This window comes from Staurois parvus, unplaced genomic scaffold (assembly GCF_062004578.1).
Source record: "Staurois parvus isolate SC_StPar_1 unplaced genomic scaffold, SC_StPar_1.0 ptg000282l, whole genome shotgun sequence".
Lineage (NCBI taxonomy): Eukaryota > Metazoa > Chordata > Amphibia > Anura > Ranidae > Staurois > Staurois parvus.
The window spans coordinates 6,415,921-6,429,490 of NW_028318078.1; the positions used below are offsets into that span (position 1 = coordinate 6,415,921).

The window sequence follows — 13,570 nt, forward strand, 5'->3', positions numbered from 1 at the left end:
TTTTTACTAGTAATGGCGGCGATCAGTGATCAGCGGGGCTGCGGCAGACATTCTGACAGTGGGGGGGAAACTGACTTGGTGTCACCAACATCTCCAGCGACACCAATGATACAGTGATCAGTGCTAAATAAAAGCACTGACACTGTACTAATGGCACTGGGCAGGAAGGGGTTAACATTCGGGGCGATCAAAGGGTTCACTGTGTGCTTGGAGTGTTTTACTAGGGGGCGAGATGTGTGTGATTCACTGTAATCACTGCTGTGGATGGCTGTGCTGTGCACAGCCATCCACAGCAGTGTGCCCAAGTTGGTAGGGAGGAGGACTGTTAGTAAACAAAAAAGTCCTCCTCTCCTTTGGAGATCCTCGGAAATCACCGGACTCTGGCGAGTAATTACCAGCCGGGGCCCGGTGATTGGCGCGGGTAGGGTGTGTGAACATTCTCAAAGCTATCACGAATAATCTCCAAAATTTGCCAAATACGTGTATTTCCTATGATTGTCAGCTCCATGAAATGCCACAATCAGGAAGACAGAGCACTATGGTTACTAGATGGAGCTGATGATCATAGGATATACACATATTAGACAAATTACACCAATTGTTTGTGAGAACTATGCAAACGCTCAGGCATTTGCACAGCATTTTTTTAAATACACCCTTTAATGTGTATGGACACCCAGCCAAATTATTGAGCTCAGCTGTTTCCAGTGAAGGATACTGTTAATGCTATGGCAATCAAAGACATTTTGGACAATTGTGGGTTTCTAACGTTGTGGCACCAGTATGGGGAATGCGCTTTTCTGTTCCAACATGACTGTGCTGCTGTGCACAAAGCCAGGCACCAAATAAGTTTGGTGTGAAAGAAAGACCTTCACAGTGAAGGAGTGGCTTCGTAAGAAGCATTTCAAGGTCCTGGAGTGGCCTAGCCAGTCTCCAGATCTCAACCCCATAGAAAACCTTTGGAGGGAGTTGAAAGTCCATGTTGCCCAGCGACAGCCCCAAAACATCACTGCTCTAGAGGAGATCTGCATGGAGGAATGGGCCAACATACCAGCAACAGTGTGTGCCAACCTTGTGAAGACTTACAGGGAACGTTTGACCTCTGTCTTTGCCAACAAAGGATATATAACAAAGTATTGAGATGAACTTTTGATATTGACCAAATACTTATTTTCAACCATAATTTGCAAATAAATTCTTTCCAAATCAGCCAATGTGATTGTCTGGATTTTTTTTCTCTTTTTGTCTCTCATAGTTGAGGTCTACCTATGATGCCAATTACAGGCCTCTCTCATCTTTTTAAGTGGGAGAACTTGCACAATTGGTGGCTGACTAAATACTTTTTTGCCCCACTGTATATGTGTATATATATAATTTAAAACATTTTTTTTTTTTTCACGAGTGGTTTGCATAAAATTAAAATATTTTTGATTAAGGGTAATGCACTATATGCAGTTTCTTTATTTATTTTTGAGGTATCCTGGATTTTCCCACGATATTTGGAAGATTGAATAATAATTGTTGTGGACATTTTGGACTATATTTGTTGTGGACACTTTGGACTCACGTTGGTCACTTACAGGAAGATTAATATTGTATACAGGTTTTGTGGAAAAGGTTTTGATAAAGGTAGGGATGGCAATCATTCAAAAAACTCTCTGGCTCTGGTTAGGCAGCTTGTACGTGGGTGCAGTGTGGTGCGGTGGCAATAACACACACAGTCCGGGTGCAATGTAAAGAACTTGTATTAACGTAAAGCAAGGCTAGCTCACAACAAACCCAGCCAAACCTGGAAAACTCAGGAATTCCAACAACCCATAGAGGAGCAGGTTTCAGCCGAACTGACAGCACCAGTTAGGAGGGACAGAATGCAGCCTGGTCGCCTCATGCCCAAGTGGGAAGAAGTCCAGAGTAGCTGCGAACCCAACGCTTTCCTTCCTCATCTGGAACCTCTCCCTGCAGCTTCTCGGCCTTTAGGCTAAGATCAAATGTAGTATCTGTTCTTATCAGTGCCCAGTAGGGGTGCACCGCCGTCATTCTTGCCTTTAGGTGAGGATGGCTGGCTGTATAGTACCCCTGCTGGTATGATGGGGGCTCTAAAGGTTAGTACCGGCTGGAAGAGAAACCCCACAGACTGTTGAAATAATTCCCCTGGGAAAACTGGAGTAGCCCAGTTCCTCCTGATTCGAATGGATCTACCTTGTCTGGCCAGGGGCCAGGGAGGCAGAGAGCCTGCAGAGCAGTGCCCCCTGAGAGTGGTCGCCTCAGGGGTGATTTTAGAAGAACATGGGGGTGGGATCCCAAGTGTGAAAATTGTACATGGTCTCTGTTCTAAACACTTTTTCTGCACTGTGCCTTTTAGGGCTAGGCCTTTTTAAATACAGGGCAATTTTTTTTGCTAGGAGCTTCAGGGCCTTTTGTCACCTTTCACTTGTGTGTGTTTTTTTTAGGATGGAGGGTGTGGGTCCTCGGGCCTGCCCTGAAGTCTAGGGGGAGGATGCCTGGCCATTAGGTTCCTTCCTCCCCTGTTCCTGGGGGGTCTGTCTTCGGGAGAGCTCCCTGACCTAGTACTTGGTGGTCGACTTTGGCTAGCCACAAGGAAAGAGGTCCACCAGGCCTTTTGGCTGGGTGGACCCTGTGGAAACCTTTGACTCTGTCAGGGCAGGAGCTGTGGAATGGACAGGCAGGCCTAATGGCAAGGTCACACACCGACTGACGACAACCACCACCCACATGCTGGAGTCCCTCAGGGCGCAGAGTCTAAGCCCCAGGCTGTCCCTCACCAGGGCCCCTGATGGTGGAGATGGACTTGACGCAGCCAGGGACCAGGTCGCAGCCCCCGAGAAACCCCAGCTGCGGTAATGGCTGCCGCCAATGGCGTATAGCTGGTAGGAACCAGATAAGAACGATAGCGTAGTCGGACAGGCCGGGTCGATAACAGCGGGACAGCCAGTACAGAACGGTAGACAAGAATACACGGGTCACAAGCCGGGTTCAGCAACGGGAGGTCAGATAAAGGGATAAGGCTGAGAATAGTCTAGACAAAGCCGAGTCAGTTTCCAGGAGAGCCACGAGAGTAGAATAAGAGCTTGCAACAACACTATCAAACAGGACACGAATGCAAAGAGCAAGTACAGACAACAGGCTTAAATGTGCTCAACCACACCCCTCTGGGGGATGGACCGCAGAGGCCTGAAAGCATAAAAGGCTCCCACCATGCTTTGCAGAAACCCAAGATGGATGCCAGCACATGGAGCAGCATAACCTCTGGGAAAAGGTAGGACCTTGACAGTCAGAAGCCTTGAGCAACGGGTAATCAGAGTAGAGGTCCTACCCCTTCGGGGGCTGGACTAGAGCACACCCCATATGTGCACTTTTTTGTGCTTGTGTTTTGCACTTGCACGTTTTTTGTTCACTTACGGGTTTTTGTTTTTCGCACCTCCGTAGATATAAAAAAAAAAATCAGTCCCTACAGTACACACATGCAACTGCATGCCAAAACCTGGAGAGTAGGAACTTAAAAAAACTCCGCTGACCCAAGATGGCCACCAAAGGTCATCTAGATCGGAACTCTGTTTTCAGGAATAAGGAAACCATAGAGAAACCAAGCTTCTCTTCGACTTCCTCTCCAGGCTGTGATGCCGCTCTGGTCGGGCACCACCTACAGTGGAGGAGCAGACTGCACATGGCCACCGGCTCACATGCAACCAGGGCTACCCTCCAATGGGTACCCAGGAACACCACTCAGGGATTAAACTACAATAAGGAGTGCAAGACCAAATTCCTTAAATCCATTCAAACATTTGCAAACATTACTGAGCTCTGATTTTTTTAACATGTTGGTTGGCTTGTCAATTATTTAAAATAGTTTTGGACTCCTGTTTAATTTGGTTTGACACTCCTGGTTTAAACTCAAGTACAGGCTGGGGATGAGAAGGTGAGCAAGATGTATTACATAAATGCAACAGAAAAAAAGTCAGGTCACATATTATTCTATCTGGCAGGGCTGTGTAAATCTAAGGGCTGGATGAACACAGAAACCAATATTTTTGGCAGATAACACAACTCGCATATATGTATTTGAGTGGAGTATATAGCTGTTAGCCTTGAGGCCAACTTTAAAATGAAAAGTAAAAGTGATTTCCTAACTATCTGAAACAACTCTACAGCGACCTTGCTTCATTTGTGACAGATTAATTTGAAATAAGAGCCAATAACTTTTAACCATATGTATCTCATCATATGTTGCTCTAAGCAGCAGGTGTCAAACCTCAAGTTTCCGTAGCGTTTCCCAATTAAATGACTGCTCATCAGTATGAGAGCCCAGTCTCATAAACACATTAACGGAGGCCTTCAAGAATCTGGTGGTTGCATGAGTAATAACCACAAAAATATCTGCTGAAATTCCAAAACCAAATGATTTGGCTGTTCTTCCTCATCATTCTTGGTCTCGACCAGCCATTTATTGTTTTCATTTTTTATTGTTATTACACTAAACAAGGACATTGGTGAAATTCCAGTACATTGGCTAGAAATGTCCAATTAATCAATTGGATGTCTTCAGTGGTGTTTGTGAATCATTCATTCAAGGAGAAAACATACACTGCTCAAAAAATTAAAGGAGCACTTTTTAATCAGAGTATAGCATCCAGTCAATTAAACTCCTGGGATATTGATCTGGTTAGTTAAGTAGCGGAGGGGAATGTTAATCAATTTCAGCTGCTTTGGTATTAATGAAATTAACAACAGGTGCACTAGATGAGCAACAATGAGACGACCCCCAAATCAGGAATGGTTTTACAAGTGGAGGCCACTGACATTTTTTCCCCTACTCATATTTTCTGACTGTTTTTCACTAGTTTTGCATTTGGCGAGGGTCAGTGTCACTACTGGAAGCATGAGGCGATACCTGGACCCTACAGAGGTTGCACAGGCAGTCCAACTCCTCCAGGATGGCACATTAATACATGCCATTGCCAGACGGTTTGCTGTGTCTCTCAGCACAGTCTCAAGGGCATGGAGGAGATTCCAGGAGACAGGCAGTTACTCTAGAAGAGCTGGACAGGGCCGTAGAAGTTCCTTAACCCATCAGCAGGATCGGCATCTGCTCCTTTGTGCAAAGAGGAACAGGATGAACACTGCCAGAGCCCTACACAATGATCTCCAGCAGGCCACTGGTGCGAATATCTCTGAACAAATAATCAGAAATAGACTGCATGAGGGTGGCCTGAGGGCCCGATGTCCTCTAGTGGGCCCTGTGCTCACTGCCTGGCACCATAGAGCTCGATTGGCATTTGTCTTTGAACTTCAGAATTGGCAATTATCACACTGAAAGTGGAGTTCAGAAGGAGAGGTGTTGGTTGACAAGCAAAACTGGTCTGGATGCTGTTTTAAAGCGCTTTTGCCTATCTGAGATATGAGAGGCAATGTGATCTGGTAAGTTACACTGAATTGGGGTGATTGGTGGTAGTCACTGAAGGCACCATTGGTGATATATGTTTAAAGTGAAAAGAAAACACAGGAGTGGACTTTGCATTTAGAAAATTATTTTATTAAAGTTACTAATTTTTCACTTTAAGCACAGTGGACTTTATTTTTTTTCACATTTGAATCTTTTTTGTTAATTTTTATATATGTTTTTCACAGCGCTACTAGTGATTTGAGCACTATATTGTTTTATTACTTTATTATACTTGTCATAACACCATGCCATACAGCATCTTGGTCACAGATCCCACAGGGTGAATCCAATAGTGTGGTGGATAGAGAGGAAAGGGCAGCATTGATCCACAGGCAATAGGAGTCCAAAGGAGACAAGCTATCAGATTCTAACAGTGTGGGAATCCTGTCAGACACCAGGGGTGTGTAAGGAGGTGTGGCTACATGTTTCACAGTGGCACAGCCTCTTTTTCAAACTGCTTGAAAAAGAGACGTTGCCACCTCAAATCATGTAGCCATTGGACTTCTACTGCGAAAGTGCCTGGCTGGGGCTCTGAGAGAGTTGGCTTGGACTTCGAAAAACTCCTAGGGGAATGGCCATCTCCATTCCAAGCTTACCAGATGGAAGAAAATTGGGAACACGGTAAGGTCCAAGAAAGTGGCTGGCTGAGGGTCCGAAGGGGTCGGACTGGACTTTTGAAAAGTCCCATGGAACCATCTGGCTCCATGCAATTCCAGGGGGAGGTCTGCAAACGTGCAAGGCCGAGACTATGAGAGGATCAGCCTGGACTGGAAAAGTCCTGGGGAATCGTCCAATTCTGTGCCCAGTTTACCAAGCAGGAGAGCAGTGGGAGGAGCTTGTAAGTCTGCTGCTGCTCCTTTACTGTCCAGTCACAGGCTGGGGATAGGGAGGTGAGCAAGCTGTGTTGCTTATCTGCAGTAGAGAAAAGTCAGGTCTCCAGCCTGGCAGTGGTGTCTCACAGAGTTGCGTAAATATCAGGCTAGAGAAAAATACTACATTTTCTGGCAGGTAATGTAGCTCCCATATATGTATTTCAGCTATGCATTTAGCTGTATGCCTGGAGTTCAACTTCAATACAAACAGGCCTAAAGGTAACTTATACATGAGTTATATATATGACCTTTAACCTCAGGCATGGCTTTGCCATGTGAATTTAAATTCTGTGGTGTAGGAAACAAAATCAGAAACTGCTAAGGGATTAAGCTCAAGCCTCATGCAAACAACATAGCCAAGTATGTGGATCATTTGTCAAAACATGACTGTCACAATGTGACATAAGAGTAGCAAAGGGAATGCTGGGTTTTATAAACAGATTTACCGCATATACGATTGCATTTCATTCAGATAAGTTTGACATTGAACAGGGCAGATCTAAGGACGCCCTAACTGCTATGTCTGTCATTACGCTGATGCAAAGTGACAGGCAGCATGTGGAATCTTGTTGCCTTGATAGATGAGGGTATGAGGGCGCTAAGACTTCACGGGTCACGTCATTAAGTGATTTGAGTAAAAGCACCATATAGGATAACCGTCATGTTTTGACAATTATGAAAATATCCGAAGGATATTACACCTTAACAGAAAGCTGCGCTAAAACTTTAAAGTGTGCCTGTCATTGTATCAGAAATAATACCGTCTAATGGGGAAAGTACTGCCTTTTTCAATTACAATTTTATTAGAGTATTTTAAAGGGTGATATGAATTTTAATCTCTAGTTCCATAAAATTAGACAAATATACAGCAACTTTTCAAGCATTTTCCAAGAAAGTTCTGCCTTTTATCATCGTCATCACAAGCAGGCTTCAAGCTCATGTCTACTGGCTTTGCATAGGCTCAGCTAATTTCATCATTCTGCTTCAGACAGAAGGAAACATTTCTCAAGTCGCATCTCTCCAGTGATCAGACTACAACACTGTAACTTTGCAGCAAGTCACAAGATACTGTAAGTTGCTGTAGCCAGGACACAGGGTGGGCAGGAAGGGTAGCTGCCCTGGGTGCAGTGGTTTACTGTATGGATGGGGGCGCCAGTGAGCTCATTCTGATACAAGGCAGTTTGACAAGTGGATGAATGCTGCTGGAAGCTCAAACATAAACATAATATGAAGGGGGGGGTGCAGTTTGGTTTCTTTGCCCTGGATGCTGGATGACCTTGTCCTGACACTGGCTGCAGTAGCAGAGGCTGATTTGTGTTAGACATTTGTGAACCCACTCAGGAACTGCATAGACACCAGTATTTACTTGATTATGTTATGTCTAGCCAGCATCTCAGTCGAGGCAATAGATGCTGACCCTGCATGATGCTCCCCGAAGCTCAAACATAATGAAGGAGGGAGGGGGGTGCAGTTTGGTTTCTTTGCCCTGGATGCTGGATGACCTTGTCCTGACACTGGCTGAAGTAGCAGAGGCTGATTTGTGTTAGACATTTGTGAACCCACTCAGGAACTGCATAGACACCAGTATTTACTTGATTACATTATGTCTAGCCAGCATCTCAGTCGAGGCAACAGATGCTGACCCTGAATGATACAGTTTCGGCACCTCCAGCACTGCATGTATGTAATGGCAAGGTGTGCTGGGGTGTGCTGAGGGGTCTATTGATGCTGGCTGCTGATGGATCTATTGTTGTGGAGGGGCTCTATTTTTGTATGGAGGTCTAATGTTGCTGGTGGGGAATCTATTTTTGCTAGGCGGGGGGGTAATTTGTTGTTGGGAAGAATCTCCTGTTGAGGGAGGGGGTCTATTGTTGCTGGCTGGTTTAATTGATGCTGGATAGCTAGCTGCCGGAAGAGCTGTTGTTGCTGCCAGGGGTTATTATTGTCAGGGTGATTTGTTGTTGCTGAGGATCTACTGTTGCTGGGGGTCTAATGTTGCTAGCTGTAGGGGATCTATTTCACGGTTTTTCTTGTTATCATTAACAAATTCCATGCAAATTACATAAAAGGATACCCAGTTCTGTATTCTCTGAAAGGGGTGGTACTGGGAGGTGGAACCAAGGGATGGTGTTCGAAGGTGGGTAGGGGGCAGAGACAAGGGGTGTCTCAGAAGGGGGGGCAGTTCCTGCACCTATTGTCTGAGAAACAAAAGCCCTGAGTATACTCATCTAAAGGGATGTCAGAGTTAATCTTTCACAGTCTTTTCAACACAGTAGAATGTAGAATTGGATTTATACTCATATATAAAGAGTACGGCCATTTGCTTAGGATGTATAACCTTTAGCAGCCACCTACCTAGTATGCTATAACTATACATACACTGGTGCTAAGGACCATACAGTATGTGGCAAATCATAGAAAACAAGACATGAGGCAATAACCCCACATGTTCAGTCTAGACCAACAATCTACAGATTGTAAAGGCAGAAAAACGGAGGCAGATTGCTGTCAAAGAGTAGTCGGTAATTGAACAGAATGAGTTGGTTTTGGATGGTACCAATAGATGAGGCATAGGTATAGTTGGAAATATAGCTGCAGTTGCTGTCCTTGGTAACCAGAGATGAATGGCAAAACCAAAGCAAGGTGGAAACATGCAATCGAGGATTAGAGCAAGGTCAGGCAGCAGAAAAACAAGTGAGGTAAAGACAAGATAGGATGATCACAGAGGTCTCATTCGTGCACGTCTATGAAGAGCAACTTTAGGATGGAAAAAGTTTCCATTCAAAAAGTTAGTCTGGCCAATCAGGATGCCAACTGTTGCCCAAAGACACATAGGCATGCTTGGTCACTCTTCTCTAGATGGACTAGGTGTTTAAGGGCATAGGACAGAGGAGGGAAATCAAGAGCCAAACAGCAGAAAGACTCAAAGTGAGAACCAGAAATCAAAGAAAACAGAAGAAAAAACTGCCATAAGTATGCACCAGCAAGGACAATTAACAGGAGGATCACTGTTCTTACTAAGATCCAGAAGTCTATTGAAAAAATCAGCAAAGTCCAAATAGCATGAGACACAGCAAGAGCAAGTGTCAATGCGTTTCACACCAACAGGCGCTTAATTATAACACAATAGGGTTAAGGTTACGCGCCCGTTGGTGTGAAACGCGTCAACACTTGCTGTGTGTCATGCTATTTGGACTTTTTTTTAATTTTTTTATTTATTATTTATTTCAGGTACTTGTATAGCACTGCCAGTTTGCAATAAACATAGGATCTTAGTAACAACAATGTATGGTGATCCACCTACCTGTTAATTGTCCATATTCTGCAGTATGAGCCGGACCTACACCTGTGTTTTTTGGGTTAGAGAGAAGTACACCAACCTGGAGCAATGTATAGTGTTTTAAATATGCACCAGCAAGGTCTGGCTTGCATTGGTCCACTTGACTTTGACTGTGTCCCAAGTAGCTCCCCATGATTAAGAAGTCCACTGAATACCAAGTTGCATGAACACACTGAAGATGCAGGGGTCGGCTGAGATTTGATCCATGTATGGGCAAGCTGATTGTACCCAATCGATCCATCGATTGACTTGAATACAACCAGCATGTTGGGTTTTTAGCATGTGATTACTGCCTACACTTACAGCTGCTAGCAATAATCATTGTGTTCTCTTGGCTGGTCCACCCTCCCCACCACAGGAAGAACACAATAGCTCCATGGGAAGGATTCCTCGATCAACAGAGACTGTGTTGATGGCGGAATCGAGAGATTTTCTTTCCTGCAACCCATAGTTGCAGGAAAGAAAATCACATCATCTATGGCCGGCCTTAGACTCAACAAGCAGGGACAATGGCAAAGCTTGGCTTCTTTCCAAACACTTTGTTCATCTCATTTCTCTCTGGCTACAGAAGTAGGCTTTGTCAGTCCAAGCAAATTTGGACAAAAATCTGTGGGAGAGAGAAGTGTACTGTGGAAGAATGCATCATGCACTAAAAAATCAATAACTAGAAAATCAGAAAAATGACAGTTGAGGATAAACAGGTAAATGACAGTCATATGACTTCTTCTCAGTAAGCCACACGAGGTAGTCACTATCCCCTCTGAATAGAAACTGGCAATGACTTCCCCTTGTAAAGCTTTGTCCAAGTACACACAGTGTCCCTTTTTTTCATGTAATGAATCTCAGATCAGTACATTGTCAATATATTTGACAGTACTATATGAATTATTGCTGTCCAGCCTATTGTAGAGTAGTAGGAAGACATACTATGATGCTCATACTATGCACTTACTCACTGAATCAATACAGGGACATTTATGAATGGTTCTGTATTTAAAAGCCTTGATGCAGCCGTTGCAAAAATGAATTTAAAATGTCAAAAATGTCAATTATTCTCCCTGAAGAAGATCAATAGAGTCTGCTACAGGATAGGATCGAAGAAAACATTATGTATAATGCAGCATTTATAAAAATAAAAAAAAAGCTCTTAGACATACATACTTTTGCTTTTAATTTATTTCCACCTCATTATACCAAATTCTATAATTCTTTAAAAAGTACAGTAAACATGAACTAGCCAATTACCCCGGATAGAGCACAATGGGGTATCGAAAAAGCATGTCTGCATAGCTTTCATTAACTTAATTACGATACTCCAGGGCCCAGCAATTATGGCGGCTTTTAAAATTTAGAGGGCTTGCCGAGATCATAATTCCACTTTAAAGATGCAAACCCAGTGAAATGGGCGCACAAAATGTGTTAACGAAACAAAAGAAACTTTATGAACACTTGTCAAAGGCAGGCAAAAAGAACGATGGATGATTAAAAAAAAAACAAAAAAAAACAATTTAATAACAATTCTGAGCACAATACACAGTCATGAATAAAGTCGCCAGAACTCAATTGAGCATCTCAGGCAAGTCAGGCATATCTAAATACACAGCGATCAAAGAAATGGAAAGGAACATGTACGGATGGAGAAGGCACATAAATTAAATTTTTATTTTGTACGTTTCCTTAACAAGATGGTTTAGGGGCAGTGAGCTGGCGTCAGGAGTTACAATGTTCAAAGGAAATATACCAGACGAAAGTGAGAGTGGCTACTTTGAGCTTATTAAATAAATAAAATGAACACAGTGGTATTTAAGCTTGTTTCTCAATGTTAAAAAAAGAAAAGACACAATTTTGCCACCAACAAAGGAAATAAAGCCATACATCAGCAGTGTAGGCACAGAGGTACAGTCCAGAGCATGCAAGGGGCGCATGCCACCTGTGGCGGCTCTTTTTGCTGTCCCCATCCCTGTGTTTTACCAGACTCAGCATTACTGAGCAGGAGTGTCTGTGTGGGCACTCCAAACCCAGTGCTCTTTCAACAAATGCAGAAGCAGCTTCAACTGACCTCATGGAAGGAACTGAAAGAGCAGACCTAATCGACAGCTTGTTTGGCAGCTAAACAATCTGCTGATTAGGCCTGTGTTTTCAATTCACTGGAAAAAAATACCATTGTAGATCCAGTTTACTTCTGCTTTGTTCACTTTTTTGCCAGTCAAACCCTGATGAAGGGGGCACTTAGACCCCCAAAACGTGTTGGCTACCTTTTGTATTGTATTCAGGGGCGGACTGACCATTTGGAAACTCGGGCACTGCCGAGGGCCCAGTGGTTAGTAGGGGGCCCCATGAGATGCCCCTGGTACCTTTTTCATAGGCTTTTTTGAGTTTGGGCAAGGACACAGGGGCCCCATGACCCCCTATTGCTCGGGGGTCCCATGAGTTCTCAGTCCGCCCCGATTGTATCCCTGACCTCTAATAGTATAAAGTTGTATTTGGACCTCTTAGCAATGGTGTGGAGCTTCAATTTCAACTTTTGTTTTACATTACAGTACAAGCCATGCCCACACGGAAGAAAAAATATATTTGAAATATATTTTAAAAATATTCTTCCCAAATATATTGACATATACTTGATATGCTACAATTTTGACCATATTCAATATATTTCAAAATATACATATATATATATATATATATATACTGCATGTTGAAATGCGTTGATATTACAAAATATATGAAAAATATTTTAAAAAACAAATGTGCGGCCTCCCGGCTTCTGGGCCTAGGCGCCGAGCGGCCGCACATTTGCGTTCTATTAAAAAAGGACATCTGTGCCGAGAGCGCGCGCCCTGCGCGCTCCCAGCACACATGTCCGGTACTCACGGAAAGGTCCCGATCTCCTCTTTCGATCGGGACCTTTCCCAATCATGTGACTGCCATGACGGCGCGTCACGGCAGTCACATGACCCTAAATCCCGCCCCGCCTCCCGGCTTCTGGAACCCTTAAAGGGCCAGGAGGCGCTGGCGTGAAGGGGTTAAAAATACAAATCTACATTTTTGGAATGCATTTATAAGTATATGTAAAAATATATGTTAAAATTACTTTTTTTATATGTTAAAAAAATCTGAAGTATATTTAAAAAATATTTTGACATTTATTTTTACATATATTTGTAAATGCATTCCAAAAACGTAGATTTGTATTTTTAAAGACATACAGTATATCTGAAATGTATTTTTTTAAATATTTTTTCATATATTTTGTAATAAAAACGCATTTCAACATGCAGTATATATATATATATATTATATATATTGAAATATATTGAATACGGCCAAAATTGTAGCATTTCAAATATATGTCAATATATTTGGGAAGAATATTTTTAAAATATATTTCAAATATATTTTTTTTCCATATGGGTGTGGAGATCCTCTGGAGAGTAGAAGCCGCCTGCCCAGGAACCAGATCATTTACACCAACATTACTACCTTAACCACTTCTCATCCAGCCCATGTACATAAACGGCCAGACGGGAGCACTGCCGAAGCAGGTTGCCGTTTATAAAGGGTCTTCGCATTCACTGCCTGTGCGCTCCCTGGGTGCGATGCCCGCTGTGTCCTCTTTGTGAGGTCCCAATTCATGTGATCCCTGATTGGCCAATCGGTGATCACATGAATAGCAGTAAGCAAGATGTCACTTCCTTACATCATTGCTTACTACATGTGAAATCTGTGAATGATCACAGAGGTCACATGGTACAGGGCTATTCACAACAGCCTTGTACCATGTGACAAGCTGTGACTAATCACAGCTCACACAGTATTTCTCAATGGCTGCAAGAATGCAGCCAGAGAGAAGGAGAAATTATTGCTTTTACAGCCTTTATGGGTGTAAAAGCAATC

The 13,570-nt window shown here is 43.3% G+C and overlaps 1 protein-coding gene and 1 pseudogene across 11 annotated transcripts in view; one reads left to right on the forward strand and one right to left on the reverse strand.

Moving 5' to 3' along the window:
• ERC2 (ELKS/RAB6-interacting/CAST family member 2) overlaps window positions 1–13,570 on the reverse strand; it is a 1,463,345-nt gene that overhangs the window by 1,254,484 nt on the left and 195,291 nt on the right. The gene's annotated exons all lie outside the window — the stretch shown is intronic.
• Window positions 1,959–2,131, forward strand: LOC149458625 (U2 spliceosomal RNA; annotated as a pseudogene).